This window comes from Schistocerca serialis, chromosome 1, assembly GCF_023864345.2.
Source record: "Schistocerca serialis cubense isolate TAMUIC-IGC-003099 chromosome 1, iqSchSeri2.2, whole genome shotgun sequence".
NCBI lineage: Eukaryota > Metazoa > Arthropoda > Insecta > Orthoptera > Acrididae > Schistocerca > Schistocerca serialis.
The window spans coordinates 42,577,264-42,589,320 of record NC_064638.1 but is presented as its reverse complement, the minus strand read 5'-3'; positions in this window follow the sequence as shown (position 1 = coordinate 42,589,320).

Below are 12,057 nucleotides of genomic sequence, written 5' to 3'. Positions count from 1 at the left end.
GCCAACCATGCTTAGACAGTCAATACCGCGGTTTGGTCGGTTCCACATTGTTACTTTGTGCCAGGAAGGGCTCTCAACAAGGGAAGTGTCCAGGCGTCTCTGAATGAATCAAAGCAATGTTGTTTGGACATGGAGGAGATGGAGAGAGATAGGAACTGTCGATGACATGCCTCGATCAGGCCGCCCAAGGGCAGAGGATGGCCGCTACTTACGGATTATGGCTTGGAGGAACCCTGACAGCAACGCCATGTTGAATAATGCTTTTTGTGCAGCCACAGGACATCGCGTTACGACTCAAACTGTGCCCAATGGGCTGCATGATGCGCAACTTCACTCCCAACGGCGATGATTAGGTCCATCTATGCAATCACGACACCATGCAGTGCGGTACAGATGGGCCCAACAACATGCAGATTGTACTGCTCAGGATTGGCATCACGTTCTCTTCACTGATGAATGCCCCACATGCCTTGAGACAATCGTCGGAGATGTGTTTGGAGGCAACCCTGTCATGCTGAACGCCTTAGACGCACTGTCAAGGGAGTGCAGCAAGGTGGAGGCTCTCTGCTGTTTTGGGGTGGCGTTATGTGGGGCCAACGTACGCCGCTGGTGGTCATGGAAGGCCCTAATGTATGTACGAAACGTGAATGCCATCCTCTGACCGATAGTGCCACCATATCTGCAGCATATTGCCAAGGCGTTCGTCTTCATGGAAGACAATTCGCGCCCCCATCATGCACGTCTTGTGAATGACTTCCTTCAGGATAACGACATCGCTCGACTACAGTGGCAGCATGTTATCCAGAAATGAACCTTATCTAACATGGCTGGGATAGATTGAAAAGGGCTGTTTATGGACGACGTGACACACCAACCACTCTGAGGGACATACGCCAAATCGCCTTTGAGGAATCTCTGCATTCGTCGTGGCATACTATCCACCAGTTCCTCAGACATGAATCAGTGCAAGAGGACGTGCTATTAGGTATTAGAGGTACCAGTGTTCACAGCAATCTGAACTACCACCTCTGAAGGTCTCGCTGTATGGTGGTACAACATGCTATGTGTAGTTTTCATGAGCAATAAAAAGGGTGGGGGGAGAATGATGTTTATGTTGATCTCTCTTCCAATTTTCCGTACCAGTTCCGGAACTCTAGGAACGAAGGTGGTGCAAATCTTTTTTGATGTGTGTATGTAGTTCTTGTTTATTAAACACGTTTTCAATTTTTGGTCTCCCTCCCCCTCCCCCCCTTCCCTCCCCCCCCTCATCCCCCCCCATCCCAGGGGCTCGGGGTTCTATCATGAGTTCATGCATGGCTTACACAGGACCCAGAGTTATTCCAGCCCTTTCTTCCTTACCACTCTGCATTTCCATACCCATTATCCTCCTTTCCTCCCTGTCCTAATTCCTTCCCCACTGCCCCCTCTTTCCTCTCTTGGTTTTTGTGCCTACAGTATGTTGACCTGGCCAGCCATCTGGTTTTTTGTATGCCTTCCAGTTTTGTTGCCATTGCTTTTTCTTTTTGATCCTTCCTTGTTTAGTGTTTCTGGTCCCTCTTTGGAGTTTGACCTCCACTTATAAATTTTCTCTCTGTAGTGTGAGATAAACAATCTGGGGAATAACTCCCTCCTAGTACCTATGACGTTGATACCTCTCCCCCTTTTTTCCCTGGGGTAGCTCCACATGGCATTCTCTCCTTCAACTCTCCCACTGGGCGTCTTCCACCATCTGCCATTTCGTATTCGCCATACTAGGTTGACCAGTAGTTTTTTACCCAGCAGTGAGCGCCGCGCCCAATCCCCCTCACCTTGTAGTTGCGCCCCTCCCCCTCCACCACAGTCATCCATATTTTGCTGGATTGCCCCTGCGTTTCGGCCCTTCTCACTACATATGCCCTCCAACCTTCCTTGTCCTGCGTGTTAGCAGATGATCCTCAAAACAGTAATATCTGTCCTCGGTTCTCTTCGCGAAAATGGTGTGTCTTTCGGTGTTTAAATCTTCGAATATTCGTCTGGAACTGGAGGCCATTTGTTAGCGTTCACATTGCTTATGGAGCCCTTGGCCTTGCCTCCACAGTGGCCGGGTTCTTCTCCCCTTTTTTCCCCTACATTTTGCCTGGTTTATCTGCCATTTTGATTCCCCTTTTTTGATCTTCTTCTCGTGGTGTTGCCCGCATTATGTCACGATCATGGGATTGCTCATGCTACGGTATTCTGTATGGAATGGTATGGTATGGTGTGGTGTATGATATGGTATGAGTGGTGGAGCTGATGCCCCCAAAGCGCATTGCTCTCTCTGTTTGCGCCCTCCCCATCCTGATCTTTCCTCTCCCTGCTGCCCTTTCGTACCTTTAACCTCTTTCTTTGCCCAATTTACCTTCTCCTTGACTGACTGACTGTCCTTTGTGTTGTCCCTCTCTCTGTTTCTGCCACCTTAGATCACAGGACTGATGGCGTTGCTTTTTGATCCCCTCCTGCCTCCCCCACCCATCCCCAATCAACCAACGAAACAACCAAACATTCTTGATCTGCCCTTTACACTCCTTGATGTCGCAGTTTCGCTGTTTTGGAAGAAATATCTTCAGGTACTGTTTCCTTAAAATTGAGTAATTTACTGTTACTAACTTTATGGTTAAGGCTGTGAGATCGACGTTTTGTGAAAACTGCCTGCATGTTAATTCCACTACATTGGCTGACTAACAGCTACAGAATATGGAAGTGGAAAACTGATCTACTGTAGAAATACAGTAGATTCTGTACTACCGCATAGCAGTGTTACTTCCTATACCAGAAATGTGTCTGTATAAATGGCCCAAGTTGAATACTTATTTAGTTTTTCTTTCCTTTTCCATATTGATTTTATTACGTTTTTGTACTAGGAAAAAGCTTCAGCGTATCCCGTAAATACTTGTCTCTGAAGGTACAATAGCAAAAAATTTACGCTAGACTTTTATACTGTCAAACCCTATCTTGGAACCTTTCTCCTAGATAAGTCAGTACTTATCATTAAGTTCCTTCCTTTGAAGAATTTATGTAACAACATTATAACAGAACTCGCTCCGTCCATTTTTCATTCAATTTTGATTCTGTTGTTTACTTGTCTAAAATCTTGACTTGGCTGCAAACAAACACTTGCACAATAACCATATTGAATTTGTGCTCACTTTAATGCAGATCAGTGTTGTAGTAGTTCCATGTAGAGAGCTCTGTTTGAGACTTACCTACACCGGAATAATTACTACCACCGCCATTTCCCCCTACATTTCGTCATTCAACCAAAGCTTTTACACTTTAGCCTCTGGCAGCTAACTATTGCTGCTATTTTATTCTCGAGTCAGAAACATAAATATAGTGTTTATTGATGTGTATGGCTACTGTAAATTTGTATATTACATGTGCCCAGTACTTTGATCTCCTGCAAGCCACTCCAAGCGCCTTAGAGGTTGCAATCTTCGTGCAGGATATAGGGCACAAAAGGCCCTGGAGCATGTGGCTTGTGGTTTGTTCTTGTCCACAATCACAAGACGAATTTTCTGTTATGAAGTCCCATCTCTTCAGGTAATCTGTCTAAAGATTTCCACACCAGCCATCTCTCGTTGTGTCCAGGTGGCAGTTCTTCAGCTTCTGGCGTCTGCAGGTGAGGTGTCGACTTCTTCCTGAGAACATCCGAGAAGTTAACCATTTCACGAGAGAAGGCAAGGCTGGAGTTATGGAAGCTCTTGCGCGATCTCAGCCGTTGCTCTGGTGGATTATGTCCGTGCAGTGGATGGGCACTGTCTTGTTCCACTTTGTCTCTCCTTGTTGGCAGCCACCGTTCTGCGTACCCATGGTGGCGCTATTCCAGCCAGGCAGTAGAGCGTATCAGTGTGGGTAGATCTTAAGCAACCTGTGATCAATCTGTAGGTTTCGTTGAGAGCAATGTCTACTTGTCTGGCATGAGATGACCTGTACCAGACTGGAGAAGCATATTCAGCAGTAGAAAAGCACAGTGCCATTGCAGTACAGCGAATAGTCTGTGGATGTGATTCCCACAATGTCTCCGCTAGTTTGCAAATTAGGTTGTTTTGAGCGGAGATTTTCATTTTGGTGTTCTTGCAGTGAGTTTTGATTGTCGGAGTTCTATCGAGAGTGACTCCCAAGTATTTAGGTGCGTGATGATGCTGGGGTGGGATGCGTGACCATGCAATTTGTAGCTCACGATTAGCTTCCCTGTTCCGTAAATGAAAGGCACACACTTGTGTCTTCGAAGGGTTTGGTCTGAGTTGGTTCCGATTGTAGTAGCTTCACAGTGTTCTAAGTGCTGTTTTCAGGTTTCTTTCGACTCTTTCAAAGCAAGAGCTCTGTGTAGCAAGGGCTAGGTCATCTGCATATAAGAATCTCCTTGTGACTGGGGTCAATGGCTGGTCGTTGGTATAAATGTTGAAGAGAAGTGGAGCCAAGACGCTTCCCTGAGGTAGACCATTTTTCTGCGCTCTCAAGAGACTGTGTTGTCCTTGAAATTCGACAAAAAACCTGCGGTTTTGGAGGAGGGTGCTGAGTAGTCTAACGAGGTGGGCGTTCTTGATCTTATTGTGTAATTTTGCATGGAGTAATCGATGATGGACAGTATCATAGGCTGCTGTGAGATCCACGAAGACCATGCCCATTACTCGACAGGTTTAGAAGCCATCCTCTATTAACTGAGTGAGATTCAAAAGTTGCCCTGTGCAGCTTCCGTTTGGTGGAAATCCTTGTTCGGGCATGAGAAGAGGGTCTATTACTGGTAGGATTCTATTTAGAATCATACGTTTCAACAGTTTATAAAGGTGACTCAAAAGGCTAACTGGTCTGAAATTCTTGGGACGATTTGCTTCCTTTCCAGGTTTCAGAAGAGCTATCACCCTGCTCTTTCGTCAGATCTTTGGTATTTGGCACTGGTTCATGCGGTTGTTGAAAAGCTGCAGGATCCACTTTCTAGTTTCTGGGCCGAAATTCTTTAGTTGCTCCGTACGGATGTCATCTAGACCAGCTGCTTTACCAGTTGTGATCTCCTTAACAGCCTTGTTTAATTCAGATATCTAGAATGGGAGAGTCAGATCCCTCTTTTGTTCTTGGGCCTCTTGCTGTACTTTCAGAACTTTTATTCTATAGCTTCCCTTCCCATTCATGAGCAGTTTGTGTGCTATCTGATCTGCAGTAATGTTGCAGTGTGATGTGGAGCTGGTTGGGTCATTATTGAGGCGTCTCAATAATCTCCACGCTTTATGACTGTTTCTGATGAGATCAAGTTCTTCCGTCGTTTTAACCCAAGAATTCCTTTTGGATTCTTTCAGAGATGCAATAAGTTTATTCCCAGCCAGTAGCATTGTCTCGTCGAATGGATCTTCTTAGAATAGCACCTTATACTCTGTAAATGGCGCACTGAGTTCTGAAGTTAGACCAGGAATGTATGATGTTCGACAACCCCGAGGAATTGCAATTCTGGAGCACCTCTTTACAGCCCTCACAAAAGTGTCATATAAGTCAGGTGAAGGTTCAGTATTTGGAATTGCAGCGTCCAGAGTTTCTGTAAACTTCGGCCAGTTGGCTTTCCAGAAGTTTAACCTCCTTCTGAACTGAACTGTCTGTGGTCTAACTGCTGCGTGGATTTCGCACATGAACGGTCTGTGCTGTGTATTTGGAATAGGAATGCAGACAGTTTTTATGCACTGTTGTGAGATGTTCTCGCTGCAAAATATCAGATCGGGGTTGTATCCACTTTTCCATCTGCCACTCATTGAAAAATGCAGGTTGCTTAGGGTCATGTATAAGGCTCAGATGGTTGCCTTCCGCCCATTCTTGTAATGCTGTACCATTCTCATCATCATGCTCATAGCCCCACGTGGTGCTGTGACAGCTGAATTCACCAGCCACTATCTGCGTGTGTTGACTATAAAAGCTATCAGGTAGATTGTATACAAACCACCGGACGTTGATCTCAAAATCAGATGCGACTGTACAGCCTTTGATTTCCAAAGTTAAGATTTCAATATTATTTGCTTCAGTAAAGGCTGATAATATCTGTGTATCTGGTTGGACAAATAGCACTTCCGTATTTTGCGTGGGGTCTTTCCGTAGCCAGTCGCATTCCGTTCATCTTTGGTCTGCGCATTTCACAGCTTCGGTGGGTCTCCGGTATGCAGAGTACACCGCACTTTGTTACAATAGCTGTGCAGACAAACAGTTATTCTTTTGGTGGTGATATACCTTCTATATTCATCGATAGGATGGTCAACCGTGGTCCTGAAAAGGACCAAGATGATGATTCTGGTACGGAAGGATCAGCCGCCAGAGAAACCTGACGCCCGGGGTACGCCCGATTGCAAGTCTTATCTTGTTCGGAAATCATTTCAATCTTCGTGGAGGCTCCTTTCATGTACCCTATTGCTGCTATGTCCACGGATGAGGAAGCTGTGTCCAGTACGAAGAAATGCTGTTAGACTGTGATACTGATCGCCATTCAAATTAATGCTTCATTATGACAAATAGTGAAATCCAAAATTTTCAGTCAATTGTCACATTCTTGGCCAACAGGGCTTGCTAAGAAAATTAACAGTTAAGATAAAATTTGTATATGCCTGTTAACACAATATTATAAGGACCTGGGTTGACACACACTGGGGATGGGAAAATGTGAAGTACAGCGTTTAGGGCTCGTTGTTCCTCTGTGCACTAGTCAAGTAGCATTACGAAGACAGATCTATTAGATTTTAGTATTGCAATCGAATCACCTCATTTGCAGCTGCGTTGAGAACACAGGATTCGGCATCAGTCGCAGAAGGCAGTGACTTGTCCTCAACAGATACTGGAAGTCATTGTCTCAATTGCCGCTGCTTATGTAGCATTGCATCCCTGTGCAGGACAGTCGGTGGGAGTTCTAACTGCCTCTTACTAGGGCGATCTAGTGGACATCGAAGGGTGTCTGCCTGAGTGAACGCAAGCAGCTCTGCGTGGGATGTGTGTGCTCACAGGTGCAAGTCAGGGACAGCAGGCTTTAGCGTGTCTCATGGATACGCCAAAAGGTTGCCGTTGCACCAAAAAGCTTCAGTTCAGCCCTTGGGAAGCTGGAGGTAGATTTCTAAATTTTGCGTTTCCCGTGATATCTCCAGGTGGCAGAAGAAAGACATTTGAGCCATATCCATGAACGTAAAGCAATTCTACGTCCAGTACACAAAACTGAACTGGTAACCGCTCTTTGGTAAGATTGTTCTGTATGGAAACTCTACTTCTCATCGGAACATATGCTGATTCCAGGTAATTGTCCAACGGAAACCATAAAATGGCACGTGATCTGCTAGCATCCAGTATACTGGTTAATGTTCCTCACACACACACACCAACCGATTTCAGCCCCTGAAGTTTCCTTGGACTTCTAAAGAACTGGAATACTATTCAACACTGGATAGTAGTTTAGACTCTAGCCTCTATACGGACACACACTAATTTCCACAGTACTAAAGCTACCCATTAAACTACTGTATTCACTAGCAGTAAAATTCTCATATTAACTTACTCAAATTTTTAAGTTCAACTCCATTGTGCCCAGAACAAACGGACACTCACGGCCTGACGACTGTTTGATGGCCTAACAAAAATCAAACTGCTGTTAAGACCGTATTAAATTTCGTGATCCTTTGAAGAAATGAGTGGAGAACCGCATTTTTTTAAATTTAAACTCATCATTGTATGTTATGTCAGTGAATTTCTCAGCAGCTAGCTGTGGATCAGTGTAGGCTGTTTGCCGCTTATGTTGCTGCATGATTGGAAATATCCAGATGACAAATGCACTGAACACACAGTTTACAGTATCTCAGATTTGACGGCGGTCACCTGTTCGGCACTGAAGTCGCTTCTGCACAGCCTACTGGCCGGCGGTTGCACCACCTTGCAGACCAGCGACTCTTTTGTGAATGTGCCAATGGCCTTCCTCAGGCCTTAACAGATCGAAATCATCCTCCTCACATCGTGCAGAAATTAATATCCCACCCCTTCTCTTAAGTCATGTGCCATTTCCCAGTGCACAATTTCCAGCCACAGAGGAGTGTCCCCCTCACAACTATGTACCACATGAGATGGAAGCAACATGATAATGTATTATGCTGAAGTTTCGACTACTTCTCATTGTGCCTGAAAATGTGAAATATTTCCCACGTCTTCAACAGCAGCATTCCACTTTTTTTTTTTTTTTTTTTTTTTTTTTGGTTGTGGTTTTAGGGCGCAAAACTTCTATGGTCATTAGCGCCCAGCCCGTGACATAGAAAACAGGAAAAAAACGAAATTTAAAATCAGCAGCAATGGGAACAAAATCATAAAATTTGAGTAACTAAAGGCAGAAGGAATGCTTAAAAATCCACTATAGAAAGGGGTTGGTTGTCCCCCAAAAAAAAGCTTCAAATGACTGACGTCATTTCACTGTCACTAATAAACTGTAGAACGCGGTCAGCTGAGCGCGTGTCATCTGCTAAAATCGACGATAGATCAGGCGATAGCTGTAGACGGGAGCGTAACGGATTAAAATAGGGGCATTCAATTAAAAGGTGTCTGACCGTCCACAGCTGAGAGCAGTGGGGACAGAGTGGGGGAGGATCACCGCTTAAAAGATGTCGATGACTAAAAAGACAGTGCCCTATCCGGAGTCGAGCTAAAATTACCTCCTCCCGACGACGCGTTCGGGAGGAAGAGGTCCAAGCGCAAGGAAGGGCTTTCACTTCCCGCAATTTATTGTGGGGAAGTGTTGACCAATGCGCATGCCATAAATGAGCAGCTTGGCGGCATAAAACGCTCCGTAGATCGGTAAACGGAAGAGACTGAATAGCTGGCCGAGGAAGAGAGACTGCAGCCTTGGCCGCTATATCGGCCGCCTCATTTCCACAGATACCAGCGTGTCCCGGGAGCCAGAGGAACGCCACTGAGACGCCCCCCAGGTGGAGCAAGCGCAGACAGTCCTGAATCCGGTGGACCAGAGGGTGCACAGGGTAAAGAGCTTCGAGACTTAGGAGAGAGCTGAGAGAATCGGAGCAGATTACGTACTGTATCCGCTGATGGCGGCGGATGTAGTGGACAGCCTGGAGAACAGCGTAAAGCTCCGCAGTATAAACCGAACACTGGTCGGGAAGCCGAAAGTGATTTGGGGTGTCGCCAACAATATAGGCACTCCCTACACCTAACGATGTTTTCGAGCCATCGGTGTAAATAAATGTGGCTTCCGTCATTTGTGCACATAGAGCAGCAAATGCCCGACGGTAAACAAGTGTAGGGGTACCATCCTTGGGAAATTGACATAGGTCTCTGAGCAAGTCGATCCGGGGACGGTGCCAAGGCGGTGCTGTACCCCAAGTTGTCAAGAAGGTTTTAGGAAAGCGGAAGGAAAGAGAATGGAGCAGTCGACGGAAGCGGACTCCCGGGGGTAGTAGGGAGGAGGAGCGGCCTGAATACCAGACATCAAAGGAGGCGTCGAAAAAAAGGTTATGGGCTGGATTAGCAGGCATGGAAGACAGATGGCTAGCATAACGACTCAGAAGGACTGCCCGCCGATTGGACAGCGGAGGTTCAGCAGTCTCAGCATAAAGGCTTTCCACAGGGCTGGTGTAAAAAGCTCCAGACACTAAACGTAATCCACGGTGGTGGATAGAGTCGAGTCGCCGAAGAATAGACGGCCGAGCAGAGGAGTAGACTATGCTTCCATAATCCAATTTCGAGCGCACTAAGGCGCGATAGAGGCGGAGAAGGACCACTCGGTCCGCTCCCCAAGAGGTACCATTCAGGACACGGAGGGTGTTAAGGGAACGCAGACAGCGAGCCGAAAGATAGGAAACGTGGGAGGACCAGCACAGTTTTCTGTCAAACATAAGACCCAAGAATTTAGCGACGTCGGAAAACGGAAGGTTGACAGGGCCTAGATGTAAGGAGGGCGGAAGAAACTCCTTACGTCGCCAAAAATTAACACAAACGGTCTTACTGGGTGAGAAACTGAAGCCGGTTTCGATGCTCCACGAGTGGAGGCGATCGAGACATCCTTGAAGACGTCTTTCAAGAAGGCTGGTCCGTTGAGAGCTGTAGTAGATCGCAAAATCGTCCACAAAGAGGGAGCCCGAGACATCAGGAAGGAGACAATCCATAATTGGATTAATGGCGATGGCAAACAGTACAACACTCAGCACGGAGCCCTGGGGTACCCCGTTTTCTTGGGAGAAAGTACGGGAGAGAGTAGTTTTCACCCGCACCCTAAATGTGCGCTCTGCCATAAATTCGCGAAGAAAAAGGGGCAGCTGGCCTCTAAAGCCCCAAGAGAACAGTGTACGGAGGATGCCTGTCCTCCAACAGGTATCGTACGCTCTCTCCAGATCAAAAAATATTGCTACCGTTTGGCGTTTCCGGAGAAAATTGTTCATGATATAAGTGGAGAGAGCAACAAGATGGTCAACAGCAGAACGATGCTTTCGGAATCCGCATTGGGCAGGTGTTAAAAGACTGCGGGACTCCAGCCACCAAGCTAAACGGTAATTCACCATACGCTCCAAAACCTTACAGACACTACTCGTGAGAGAAATGGGGCGATAGCTAGAGGGGAGATGTTTGTCCTTTCCAGGTTTCGGAACGGGAACGACAATAGCTTCCCGCCATCGCCTGGGAAAGGTACTGTCGGTCCAAATTCGATTATAAAGGCGAAGGAGGTAACGCAGGCTATGGGTTGATAAATGCAGCAACATTTGGACATGGATACCATCCGGTCCTGGGGCGGAGGAGCGAGAAGAAGAGAGTGCATGTTGGAGTTCGCGCATGGAGAAAACAGTATTGTAGCTTTCGCGATTTTGAGAGGAGAAAGCAAGATGTCGCACTTCCGCTGCACGTTTCTTCGGGAGAAACGCCGGCGGGTAATTTGAAGAGCTCGAAATCTCAGCAAAGTGCTGACCCAATGAGTTAGAAATTGCGACGGGGTCCACTAAGGTATCATGCGCGACAGTGAGCCCAGAGACCGGGGAGAAACTAGGCGCTCCTGAGAACCGTCGAAGCCGACTCCAAACTTCCGAGGAGGGAGTGAAGTTGTTAAATGAGTTAGTAAAGAATTTCCAGCTTGCCTTCTTGCTATCGCGGATGACGCGACGGCATCGCGCACGGAGCTGCTTATATCGGATACAGTTGGACAAAGTTGGATGGTGACGGAAAATGCGAAGAGCACGTCGCCGCTCACGTATTGCGGCACGGCATGCCTCGTTCCACCAAGGGACTGGAGGGCGCCGGGGCAATTCGGAGGTGCGTGTTATTGAACGTTCCGCAGCTGTGAGAATAACGTCGGTAAAATGTGTGACCTCATCGTCGACGCTGGGAAAGCGACGGTCATCGAATGTCGCTAGAGACGAAAAAAGTGTCCAATCGGCTTGGGCAAACTTCCAGCGTCGCGAGCGCATATATGGCAGTTGAGGCTGCAGTCGAAGAACACATGGAAAGTGGTCACTCGAGTGTGTATCATCAAGGGCGAACCATTCGAAGCGCCGAGCTAGCGGAACAGTACCGACCGCAAGGTCCAAATGGGATAAATTTGCCGTGGAGGCAGACAAAAATGTGGGGACCCCAGTGTTGAGGCAGACTAGATCCGCTTGGTGGAAGACGTCTAGCAATAGTGAGCCACGTGGACAAGGATGTGGAGATCCCCAAAGCGGGTGGTGGGCATTGAAGTCCCCAACCAGCAAATAGGGGGGTGGAAGCTGATCAAGAAGATGAAGGAGATCAGCTCGTGCCATTGGTGTAGACGATGGAATGTATACCGTACAAAGAGAGAACGTGTATCCAGAAAGGGAAAGACGGACGGCGACAGCTTGGAAGGAAGTGTTTAAGGGGATTGGGTGATAATGGAGAGTATCATGGAGCAGAATCATGAGTCCTCCATGGGCTGGAGTGCCTTCAACAGAGGGGAGGTCATATCGGACGGACTGAAAATGAGGGAGAACAAAGCGGTCATGGGGACGCAGCTTTGTTTCCTGAAGACAGAAGATGACCGGCGAGTAGGATCGTAAGAGGATCGACAATTCCTCCCGATTG